At 35.1% G+C, this 12,743-nt stretch overlaps 1 protein-coding gene across 2 annotated transcripts in view; it reads left to right on the top strand.

The window, feature by feature from the left end:
• The window catches only part of LOC130450186 (DBF4-type zinc finger-containing protein 2 homolog), a 43,828-nt gene that overhangs the window by 23,784 nt on the left and 7,301 nt on the right, over nt 1-12,743 (top strand). The gene's annotated exons all lie outside the window — the stretch shown is intronic.

Below are 12,743 nucleotides of genomic sequence, written 5' to 3'. Positions count from 1 at the left end.
AAGTAAAATGAAACTATTTTCAAATCATTAACTAACTATATATTTTTGTTAAATACGTTATTTTTCAAAAATTATGTTAAAAATTTGTTTATTTATAAGTTGTTTACACAAAATATGCTACAACTGAATAATTTTCGATAATTAATAAAAAAAATTATATGAAGAGAAAATAATGAACTAACACTTCGTTTTTATCAGGTTTTTTTCTTCTTCTTCTTCTTCATCGTACGTTTGGACTTAGCCCTGTGTTTGCATCAATGGTTTCCTATCTGCAGCTGAGATGATGAAGTCCAGCTTTCATGCCATCCTGTAGGTGGTCGTCCTGGTGGTTGGGATGGATTCGGTTTTTTTTCCTTTGCAATGTTTGCCAACCGGTCATCTGACATTCTGTCCACGTGGTCTCTCCATTTCACTACATCCTGGATGTCACATGTTTCTTTTATTTCATCATTTATCTTTTAGTCAAATAATGTGTGTCCCGCTATTGATCTCAGTAGTTTTTAAAAGCCGCTTAGTTACGGTGTTCTCTGCTCTGGTCTCTGGTATCTAGTATGTCATTACTGGTCCCACACAGGTCTTGTATATTCTGATCTCCCAGGTACCCTGTCAACCAGGTTTCCAAACAAAAAATATTTTTCTAATAGTGGCGGTTTTACAGATTGGCCGCCTGTATGCTATATATCTTCTGCCGCCTCTGCTAACCTCTGAACTTTAATACCTTAGTTCACAATTATTTGAACCACATTTTTTTCACCATAAAAAATTGTTGAAAGACATTACTCCAAGCAAAGTTGAATCATGTACAAGTAAAGTATATTTTAGAACTATTCAGCATTTACATACGAGAATGGTCTAAGAAGTAGATGCTCTAGGCGGGTATAGGGACGGAAGTGACGTTTACGGGCTACGTCGTAGTATCCTTATCGCCACGTCTCACCGCAGCATCTAAATGTCGAAATACGTTGTGTGTTGAAAACTGATGCGATAGGGAGATTACGTCGTAGCCCGTAAACGTCACTTCCGTTCTCGGACCCGTCTAGAACATCTATTTCCCTGGCACAAGAAAGAAAATCAAAAAAATTCTGGAAAAAAAAATATTTATTTTTCAATATAATCTCGTTTTAGCTTACTACACTTTTCCCAGCGATGTTCAATAAGTTCGATACGATTTTTATGATATCGTCAAGAGAATATTGTCCTAGGGGACTAGATCTAGCGAATAGGGGACATGAGATAGCGATTCAAACTTTTATTCATTAATTTTGGCCATTGCAATAACGGATGTTTGAGCTGGTGCATTGTCTTGATGAAACAACACATATTTTTAGTAAGCTTCATCATTAACGATAGACTTTACTAGTCCCAGTTAAATCTGATGCTCCGGTTTTTCAAAGAGCCATTATTTTGAACGAAAATAGAAAAAATAGAAGGTTGCAATTCCGTTGGGTAAAGCATCCTCAATACAAATAAATCGCATCTGTTGTTGATTCAATCTTACCTTAAACAGCTTCTGCAGCAAAAGTGAATAATGTAACACAAGAAATAGACAATAAAAAGATATCTCTACACCCTATATACAGGGTGTCCCACGACGAGTTAAAATTATCTGTATATGGTAAAATTATGAAAATTTCTACTTTTGGGTTTTCTGATACGATCTTTTTAACTAAAATATTTGCTGTAACTTTGTTATTTTAAATGGAACACCGTATATATTAATACATTTTTGTAATCTACGAAAAATTTTAGTATAGTTTTGTTAAGAAACTTTTCTCGAAAAATGCATACTTTTTGAGTTATTAATTTTTTTGTAAAAAATTTGACAGTTGCAGACCCTTATAATTTATTTTTTTACGGTGATGCCCTTAAAGATATGAAAATGGTTTCTGTTCGGTTGCGTTTAGGAAGTTCAGTTGTATTTGAATCTATGCTGAAAAATTTTTCATTTTATACAGGGTGTGTTTAATAAGTGTTCAAAATTTAACTTCATAAATATCAAATTTCTTTATTTTTTCAAGTAGAACCACCCGGTTGTTTCTATTTAGTGTATTCAGTGGTAAAAAATAAGGCAAATTCATGTTTTCTGTAAATATTTAGATATGCATGTATGAAGTAGCTAATTTTGAAAATATTCCAATTAAAAAGATTGTATCCGAAAACCCAAACGTAGAAATTTTCATGATTTTACATAAGTATTTTGCCATATACAGATAGTTTTAACTCGTCGAAAATAATGATGATAGTATGACAAAATAGATTCCATATCCATGCGAAATATTTGACGACGTCGTTGGCGACGTTGCCACGCAAGAAAATTTCATGAATACTTTGGAAATGTCGCTATGAGTTGTAAAAGAAACCAACTAGGTAAATGATAACTACATTAAAGTAATCGTTAAGAAGGTGTTGAACAAGTGTCTTTTTACTTATTTGAATAATTCTACGATTTAGATTCACTTACAAAAATACGCTAATAACTAATTAAGAATACAAAAAAAAATCTTTTCAAGGTGATACTTGGCGATATTAAAGGCGTCAACTGAATCCGGTTAATTTTGTTAATAGAAATAAACTGACATTTGCCAAACTTATGCAACTAGTTCTATAGAGGAAAATAAATTATTGCGATTTCAAGATTTCAAGTAGGTTAATAACATATAACGTTTTCTATATGCAAAACTGTATTATGGTGGAATTTTTTCTACTGAAAAAAACGTGGCAACTTCTAATCAATACTAAAATATACGACACGTTGTTTGTTTTTAAGTGAATCCGCAATCTCGCAACACAGTTTCAATTTGAATTTCGAGGTATATAAAATTCCCAAAAAATACTTATTTTATGAGGCTAAACACATATTATATCTTTAGGTTTAATTTTACTCTGAGGCGAATTTTATTCATTTAACTGACCCATTTTTAAATGTTGTTATTGAAGATCTCTTCTTTTTAAAAAACCAAAATTATTTTATCGAGAAAAAGAATTAATCTCTCTGTAACTACTTATAGCAATGCATTATCCCAACGTTGAATCCATGGTCAGGAATAGTTTCCATTTGACTTCTCCGTATCAGAATGGGATCCAAACATTTCAATTTTTCCACTTTGTTTTATGTTTTTGAGTTCACAGGACATGCAACCCGTTCCTCGTCTTTAATTGACATGCTTTCTCCCAAAATTATCTAACAACAACTTCATTTTAATAGCATCCATCCGTCTACTTATCACAAATTCGGAAAATAAGAACAAGAGGTAAAACACATGGAAAAAACACGTGGAAATCATTCAAAGAATTAACGTATGGAGAAGCTGGGAAATTCAAGGGAAAAACTTCATCCAAGATCATTTGCGAAAAGCTATTTTAAAGGAGTAACACGGTTTTTAGATCTCTCGAATCTAGAATTGTGAAGAAATTGAAATCTCGTTGCCAAACGATCTGCTGAGAAAGAAGACTGAATAATTGTCCAGTGCCAGGCCACAAGTTGCTTTTGATTATCAGTTTTTGGCCTTTAAAAGTCTCTCAGACTATCCACATCTGCCGTGCTCGCCATAAAACTTCTAGATCTTCCCGAAATGTGTTAAAATCGTTTAATGATTTGTACTCAACTGTATTAAGACGAAGTTTTTTCAAAAAGCGAAATGATACATGCTTTAAGAGATATAATAAACAGCGATCCTAATCCTTCCATCAAAGAGAGCTTCCCCGATATAAAACTTAAAAAACTGTAACTGTAAAAACTTTACAGCTCTAAAAATTCTGTTAAAAACTTTCGCTAGTTTATATATAATCATTCTAAAGATAAAAGAGGAAAAGGAATTTTTTGTATCACTTTATGATTGTTTACTAAGTGTGTCATTGATTCCAAGTTAATTTATGTTTTTTCAAGAATTTTAAAGATAGAAATTATTAATTTAATCTTATGTAAATGTACAAATATCCCTTTTATAATGTATAAGTTATTCACATATTTTAATAAAACAACTTATTAGTTGTAACCAAACAAATTTAAAATTTATTTATTCATGATGTTAGTAAATTTCATATGACAAACTATATTATCATTAATGTAACTTTCTCTTTAAATTATTATACCATTTATTGTTAATTGACTGACTGGGTACTTATAAATGACTGATATCTCAAAATATTCTTAATCCAAATTGAGACATCCAAGATTTTATGAAAATTTTAGTAGATGTGGCAACAAGTCTTGTACCTAACGTAAACAAACCATTACGTTCAACTTAAAAAATCAAAAAAACAACATTTGAAATGGCTAATAACCTTTATCATCTAATAGGCAGTATATTCACGTCTAATTTAAATGCTGACTGAATTATTGTGTAATTAACGTATGTATGTCTTCAATTTTACTTTTGTGATAACGTTTTTATGTAATAATTTGACCTTGTGGCTTTCACTAAATCCTAGTTTCAATGTCACGAGGATTCCATAAAGTATGTTGAGAACCTCGAACATCTTTTTTTGTAGAATCCGTCATGGCTACTGCTACGGCACACGTAACGTAATATAACTTTAGATAATGTGTTACACCAACAGATGAAAATAACTAATCACAAGAAAACAAAAAAAATTTACCAATATTTTCGTTGTTGCATCTTTTTACGACTTTTCTTTATGCATTCTCCCAAGAAAATCTCGTGTCCTCGGAACTCTAGGATGTAACAGTCAGGGAAAAGATCGGTCAACATTGCCTTTAGTCGCGAATCAAATCCACAAGCCCCTACAAGCCCACTAGAGAACCCTTTTTCTCGAAACCCAAGAGAAAACTTCCCTATCATCATTCTTTGACGATTCCTCTATCACCAACACGTGAATTTCGTTTCCAAAATCCCATCTCTTCACATATAGGTGAAGGTTTTCGTTTCCCTGTAACCTGGTGAACTTAATTATGAGCATAATGGTCGATGCTGCAAACAAATCTAACGATTTCTTCGTTTTCTTTTAAGCGAAATCGACCAATCGCTACAGTACACGAATATTGGAATGCATTTAAACACAGTTCTGAATTTCCAATATCCAATTCTGGTACAATTAGAGGTTGGTAGTAGCACTGAGCTTGATCATATTCGAAGCGAAAGCTCCTACATAGAGCTGCAGCTTTGCATTCGCATAAAAAAATCTCTTGCCTTCAGTTACGCCAAAAAAAGATCAACAATGGGCAACGCTACAACGAAAAATACCCTCGTCAACCACTGGACTACTAGACGACCCCTTTTCTCGAAGCCCAAGAGGAAACTTCCCTATCATCATCTTTAGCTAGTAGCGACAACTGAACAAAGCCTTCTTTGACGATTCCTCTATCACCAAGACGTGAATTTCGTTTCCAAAATCCCATCTCTTCACATATAGGTGAAGGTTTTCGTTTCCCTGTAACCTGGTGAACTTAATTATGAGCATAATGGTCGATGCTGCAAACAAATCTAACGATTTCTTCGTTTTCTTTTAAGCGAAATCGACCAATCGCTACAGTACACGAATATTGGAATGCATTTAAACACAGTTCTGAATTTCCAATATCCAATTCTGGTACAATTAGAGGTTGGTAGTAGCACTGAGCTTGATCATATTCGAAGCGAAAGCTCCTACATAGAGCTGCAGCTTTGCATTCGCATAAAAAAATCTCTTGCCTTCAGTCACGCCAAAAAAGATCAACAATGCGCAACGCTACAGCGAAAAATACCCTCGTCAACCACTGGACTACTAGACGACCCCTTTTCTCGAAGCCCAAGAGGAAACTTCCCTATCATCATCTTTAGCTAGTAGCGACAACTGAACAAAGCCTTCTTTGACGATTCCTCTATCACCAAGACGTGAATTTCGTTTCCAAAATCCCATCTCTTCACATATAGGTAAAGGTTTTCGTTTCCCTGTAACCTGGTGAACTTAATTATGAGCATAATGGTCGATGCTGCAAACAAATCTAACGATTTCTTCGCTTTCTTTTAAGCGAAATCGACCAATCGCTACAGTACACAAATGTTTGAATGCATTTAAACACAGTTCTAAATTTCCAATATCCAATTCTGGTACAATTAGAGGTTGGTAGTAGCACTGAGCTTGATCATATTCGAGGCGAAAGCTCCTACATAGAGCTGCAGCTTTGCATTCGCATAAAAAAATCTCTTGCCTTCAGTCACGCCAAAAAAAGATCAACAATGGGCAACGCTACAACGAAAAATACCCTCGTCAACCACTGGACTACTAGACGACCCCTTTTCTCGAAGCCCAAGAGGAAACTTCCCTATCATCATCTTTAGCTAGTAGCGACAACTGAACAAAGCCTTCTTTGACGATTCCTCTATCACCAAGACGTGAATTTCGTTTCCAAAATCCCATCTCTTCACATATAGGTGAAGGTTTTCGTTTCCCTGTAACCTGGTGAACTTAATTATGAGCATAATGGTCGATGCTGCAAACAAATCTAACGATTTCTTCGTTTTCTTTTAAGCGAAATCGACCAATCGCTACAGTACACGAATATTGGAATGCATTTAAACACAGTTCTGAATTTCCAATATCCAATTCTGGTACAATTAGAGGTTGGTAGTAGCACTGAGCTTGATCATATTCGAAGCGAAAGCTCCTACATAGAGCTGCAGCTTTGCATTCGCATAAAAAAATCTCTTGCCTTCAGTCACGCCAAAAAAGATCAACAATGCGCAACGCTACAGCGAAAAATACCCTCGTCAACCACTGGACTACTAGACGACCCCTTTTCTCGAAGCCCAAGAGGAAACTTCCCTATCATCATCTTTAGCTAGTAGCGACAACTGAACAAAGCCTTCTTTGACGATTCCTCTATCACCAAGACGTGAATTTCGTTTCCAAAATCCCATCTCTTCACATATAGGTAAAGGTTTTCGTTTCCCTGTAACCTGGTGAACTTAATTATGAGCATAATGGTCGATGCTGCAAACAAATCTAACGATTTCTTCGCTTTCTTTTAAGCGAAATCGACCAATCGCTACAGTACACAAATGTTTGAATGCATTTAAACACAGTTCTAAATTTCCAATATCCAATTCTGGTACAATTAGAGGTTGGTAGTAGCACTGAGCTTGATCATATTCGAGGCGAAAGCTCCTACATAGAGCTGCAGCTTTGCATTCGCATAAAAAAATCTCTTGCCTTCAGTCACGCCAAAAAAAGATCAACAATGGGCAACGCTACAACGAAAAATACCCTCGTCAACCACTGGACTACTAGACGACCCCTTTTCTCGAAGCCCAAGAGGAAACTTCCCTATCATCATCTTTAGCTACTAGCAACGACTGAACAAAGCCTTCTTTGACGATTCCTCTATCACCAAGACGTGAATTTCGTTTCCAAAATCCCATCTCTTCACATATAGGTGAAGGTTTTCGTTTCCCTGTAACCTGGTGAACTTAATTATGAGTATAATGGTCGAAACTGCAAACAAATCTAACAATTTCTTCGCTTTCTTTTAGGCGAAATCGACCAATCGCTACAGTACACGAATATTGGAATGCATTTAAACACAGTTCTGAATTTCCAATATCCAATTCTGGTACAATTAGAGGTTGGTAGTAGCACTGAGCTTGATCATATTCGAAGCGAAAGCTCCTACATAGAGCTGCAGCTTTGCATTCGCATAAAAAAATCTCTTGCCTTCAGTCACGCCAAAAAAGATCAACAATGCGCAACGCTACAGCGAAAAATACCCTCGTCAACCACTGGACTACTAGACGACCCCTTTTCTCGAAGCCCAAGAGGAAACTTCCCTATCATCATCTTTAGCTACTAGCAACGACTGAACAAAGCCTTCTTTGACGATTCCTCTATCACCAAGACGTGAATTTCGTTTCCAAAATCCCATCTCTTCACATATAGGTGAAGGTTTTCGTTTCCCTGTAACCTGGTGAACTTAATTATGAGTATAATGGTCGAAACTGCAAACAAATCTAACAATTTCTTCGCTTTCTTTTAGGCGAAATCGACCAATCGCTACAGTACACAAATGTTTGAATGCATTTAAACACAGTTCTGAATTTCCAATATCCAATTCTGGTACAATTAGAGGTTGGTAGTAGCACTGAGCTTGATCATATTCGAAGCGAAAGCTCCTACATAGAGCTGCAGCTTTGCATTCGCATAAAAAAATCTCTTGCCTTCAGTCACGCCAAAAAAAGATCAACAATGGGCAACGCTACAGCGAAAAATACCCTCGTCAACCACTGGACTACTAGACGACCCCTTTTCTCGAAGCCCAAGAGGAAACTTCCCTATCATCATCTTTAGCTACTAGCAACGACTGAACAAAGCCTTCTTTGACGATTCCTCTATCACCAAGACGTGAATTTCGTTTCCAAAATCCCATCTCTTCACATATAGGTGAAGGTTTTCGTTTCCCTGTAACCTGGTGAACTTAATTATGAGCATAATGGTCGATGCTGCAAACAAATCTAACGATTTCTTCGTTTTCTTTTAAGCGAAATCGACCAATCGCTACAGTACACGAATATTGGAATGCATTTAAACACAGTTCTGAATTTCCAATATCCAATTCTGGTACAATTAGAGGTTGGTAGTAGCACTGAGCTTGATCATATTCGAAGCGAAAGCTCCTACATAGAGCTGCAGCTTTGCATTCGCATAAAAAAATCTCTTGCCTTCAGTCACGCCAAAAACAGATCAACAATGGGCAACGCTACAACGAAAAATACCCTCGTCAACCACTGGACTACTAGACGACCCCTTTTCTCGAAGCCCAAGAGAAAACTTCCATATCCCCTTCTTCAGCTATAGCAGTAACTTCGCGAAAGCTTCATCTTCTTCATTGACAATTTCCCTATCGCCAAAAGGTGGTATCCATTTTCCAAAACCCATCTCATCACTTGTAGGTGGAGGCTCCGTTTCCTTGTAACCTGGTGAACGCATTCATGAGCCTAATGGTCAATATTAGAAACAGTTCACTTTACTAAATGACGCTTCATTTGAACGAGACATTTTTTATTCCTTTTGTAAATTTTGATACCTAACGACCTTTTCTCCCTCTTGGTAAAGCTTGGAAGACTATTCTAGGCGAAAGCTCCGGCTTAGAGCTGTAACTTCTTAATGCTTTCCAGATATGGTTGAGGTATGGTTCGTGCAACAACCTCGACTTTAATATTCCATTGTAGCGTTGTCCCAATAGTACCTAGAGTTATTGTTTCATCAAAAATAAATCATCTTACGCCACTGGCACTAATAGCATCACGAATCCGTCAATAAAAGCAGTTATTATGGAAAAATGCATTTTTTATATCAACAACTATCACACTTTAAGAACTATTTTCTGCTAGAACATTGATGTTAATCGTTAATTGACCAATTATCCTAAATGGGTATGTCTATTTCAATAACATATCTAGACGCCGACCATGGAATGCTGAGCGACGTGCCAAACCAGATCATCTATTTAACCTTAAGGTTTTATCAGGGGCGTAGCTACCGCCGTATCAATGATCATAAACAAAAATTAGTGAAATGTTTTCATTTCTGGCAACTATTTTGGACACAACACAAGACTTTCTGTAGTTTTTCGACACATCTCGATAACAGAAAATGATAATAACGTACCTAAAGAATAAAAAATCTGTATGTCATTTTTGGGGTTTATAACAGTAACCGATTCCACTGCAGAAGGACTTGAAACTAAAATTTTAAATACGATTAAAGAATATGGAATTGATTTATCTAAAAGTGCTGCACACGCATTAAATTTAATTTTAAACGATGCTGCGAAACATGTTATTGAAGTGTCTACTTTTTTCGATAATTTAGAAAAAATATATACTTGTTTTAGTAATAGTATAAAACTCTTGGCAATGTTGAATAACGATTCATCTGAAAAATACAAAATTACCCTTAAAAACGTATGCCCTACTTGGTCTTTAAAAAACGACGCTTTATTATCGACAAAAAAAAATAAAAAAATATTTATTAATCATGAAAACTTTGTACCAACTAAATTTTATTTCTACTAAAAAAGATGAATTATTTGAAATCATTAATTCTGTTTCTAAAGCTCAACAACATGAAAATAATGACTTACAGAAAGCTAGTATTTTATTAAGTAATCTTTTGAATAGACTGAGCGAAATAAGAAATCAAAATTCATTCAATGGTTTGCTAAATGAGTCCAGAGATTTAGGAAAAGACAACTGTTTTTAAAAATAAAAGACGAAAGATAACAAAGCGTTTTTTTTGATGAGTTATCACAAGATGAGAGAATTTCAGACCCGGAATCATATTCAAAGTCATTGTATACTATCGCTGTTTAGATATATTAATTTCTCAAACTAAACAAAGATTTTAGAGCCTTTGTGACCTGTAGTATCACAACCGAAGAAACTCCTATCTTCTTCAAACGAAGTTATAAAAAATGCTTCCGGAAAACTGTCGGCTAAATACAATAAAGACATTTCAGTTAATTCTTATGAACAAATGAAATTGCATCAAATTTTCCAGAGGTAATAACAGTATGCTTTCTATTCTTGACACTTCCAGTTACGACCCACAACAGCTGAAAGAAGTTTTTCAAAATTAAAACTGATAGAAAATTACCCAAGAACTTCGATGGGGCCGGAACGGCTATCAGACTTGTCACTATTGTCTATAGAGGCTTAAATGTTATAAAAACTGAAATCGTCTGCAGTTAAAGATGATTTAATAAATCAATTTGCCGAAAAAAAAGGCAAGAAAAGTGTACATTTAATTTGAATTGTTTGGCTAGCTCAGTTTCTAGGGGAAAGCGATAACTTATAATCAATAAACATTTATTTCTTTAATTTCTTATTTCTTAGATTTTTTGATATATTAATGCATCTAAATGTTTTTTATTTTAGGTCTCTTCTGTTTTAAAATTAATTTTTTTTGATAATTTTAAAAGAAAGATAAGTCGAAACGTCAAAATGTATCTTTCTTTTAAAATTATCAAAAAAAAACTAATTTTAAAACAGCCCTGAAACATTTAGATGCATTAAATATTTATTTTAATTAAATGCAAGCATTTTTGTATCTTTTGTGAGACAATTTTACCCTTGATTTGGGCCCCCCAACTAATTTTGATACAGGGCCCCTCCAAAGCACGCTACGCCACTGGGTTTAATCAATTAAAAAAATGAGAATGATCATCAATCAATAAAAGTACAAATTGTTTTCAACAAAAACGTTAGCAGTTAATTTATTTTCAAATTGCAATCAAAAACAGAATAAATTATGCTATATTAATGTTATTATCGCTGAATAGGGTAACCCAAAGTGGAACTTGGTCCACAGAAACGAAAATTGATATCAGGAGATTAACGAATTCTAAAAATTTCGTTTTTATAAATAATGATTTTCGTAGTAATTTGTTCTTTATGAACATAAATCAAAGAACGTGTACGTAATATCCGTTTCATGTTAACGATTATCCAACAGCAACATATCATGTAAACTGAGGGGTCAAGGAAAATTTTTCCAAACGAAGTTATAATAATAATTGAATGTTTCTTTAATGTCAGAAATATCTCACACATAATCAGATCTATATAAATATATTAATACTAATGCCACAATTTAGATTTAATGGACAGTGTGATCAAAACTATAAACTCCTCACTGTTCAAAAAATCAATCTTACGTAGAATTCATACGAGGTCTATTTGCCCAAAACATAATCCGTAAAATGCGCGCTCTTCTCTGTCATCAGTTATCTGAAATCGCTTCCAATTGAGCCGTTTCTTAAAATTTGAGAATTTGAGTCCATCAATATCATCAGCGACCATCAGTATGGCTTCCGTAAACATATATCAACCGCGAACGTATGACTTGAAACTATAGAGAAATATGGGGAGTCCACAGCAATCGCGCTGCACATAGCGAAGGCTTTTGATAGAGTTTGGTATACCAACCTCATTTATCGACTAGCTTAGTAGTTTTCTCAAAGACCGAACCATCCAGGTAACTATCGATGTACACACCTCAGAAAGGTTTGAGGTTTGAGGCTATTCAATTGAGCTAATACCAGGCAGATCATCACCACCAATACAGATCTTGAAAACATTCTGAAATGGAGTGAAAGCAATCTTCTTCTTCTTCTTCTTACGTTAGGACTAGGTCCTGTATTTTCATCAAGGGTTTGCCAGGAGTAGTTGGGATACCTTTCATACCACCTTATAGGTGGTCGTCCAGGAGGTCGAGTTGTGTCTGGTTTCTTTTCCTTTGCAATTTTTGCTAACCGTTCATTTGGCATTCTGTCAACATATTCTCTCCATTCTCTTCTGCGGCTCCTTGCCCATCTTACTACATCCTGAATATCGCTTATTTCTTCCGATCGAGTAACGTATGTCCTGTTATTGATCTCAGGGTCCGCATTTCTGTTGTTCTTAGGAGCCGTTCAGTGGTTGTGTTCGCCGCTCTAGTTTCTGTCAGAGATTTTGTTTTTTTTGTGGATATTTGCATGTTGTGCGTGTTCGCTATTTGTTGGAATTTATATAGGAGCTTCTGTAGGTTATCTTCGTCTTCCGAGATGATTACTACGTCATCAGCATAGCATATTATTTTTATCTCTTTGTCTCCCATTTGGCATCCTCTCCTCCGGCTTGCTTTACTTCTTCTAGATATAAATAATTGATTGCTGATAATTTGCTTAAATAACAAGAAAATCATCCGGTACTTGGAGTACTTTTGTGTGAAAACTTCCCGATCTCAACCTGAAGATCGATATCGGTATA

The sequence above is a fragment of the Diorhabda sublineata genome, chromosome 11 (assembly GCF_026230105.1).
Source record: "Diorhabda sublineata isolate icDioSubl1.1 chromosome 11, icDioSubl1.1, whole genome shotgun sequence".
In the NCBI taxonomy this organism is placed as follows: Eukaryota; Metazoa; Arthropoda; class Insecta; order Coleoptera; family Chrysomelidae; genus Diorhabda; species Diorhabda sublineata.
The sequence above is the reverse complement of the archived record's forward strand: the minus strand, read 5'-3'. Positions and strand labels throughout refer to the sequence as shown.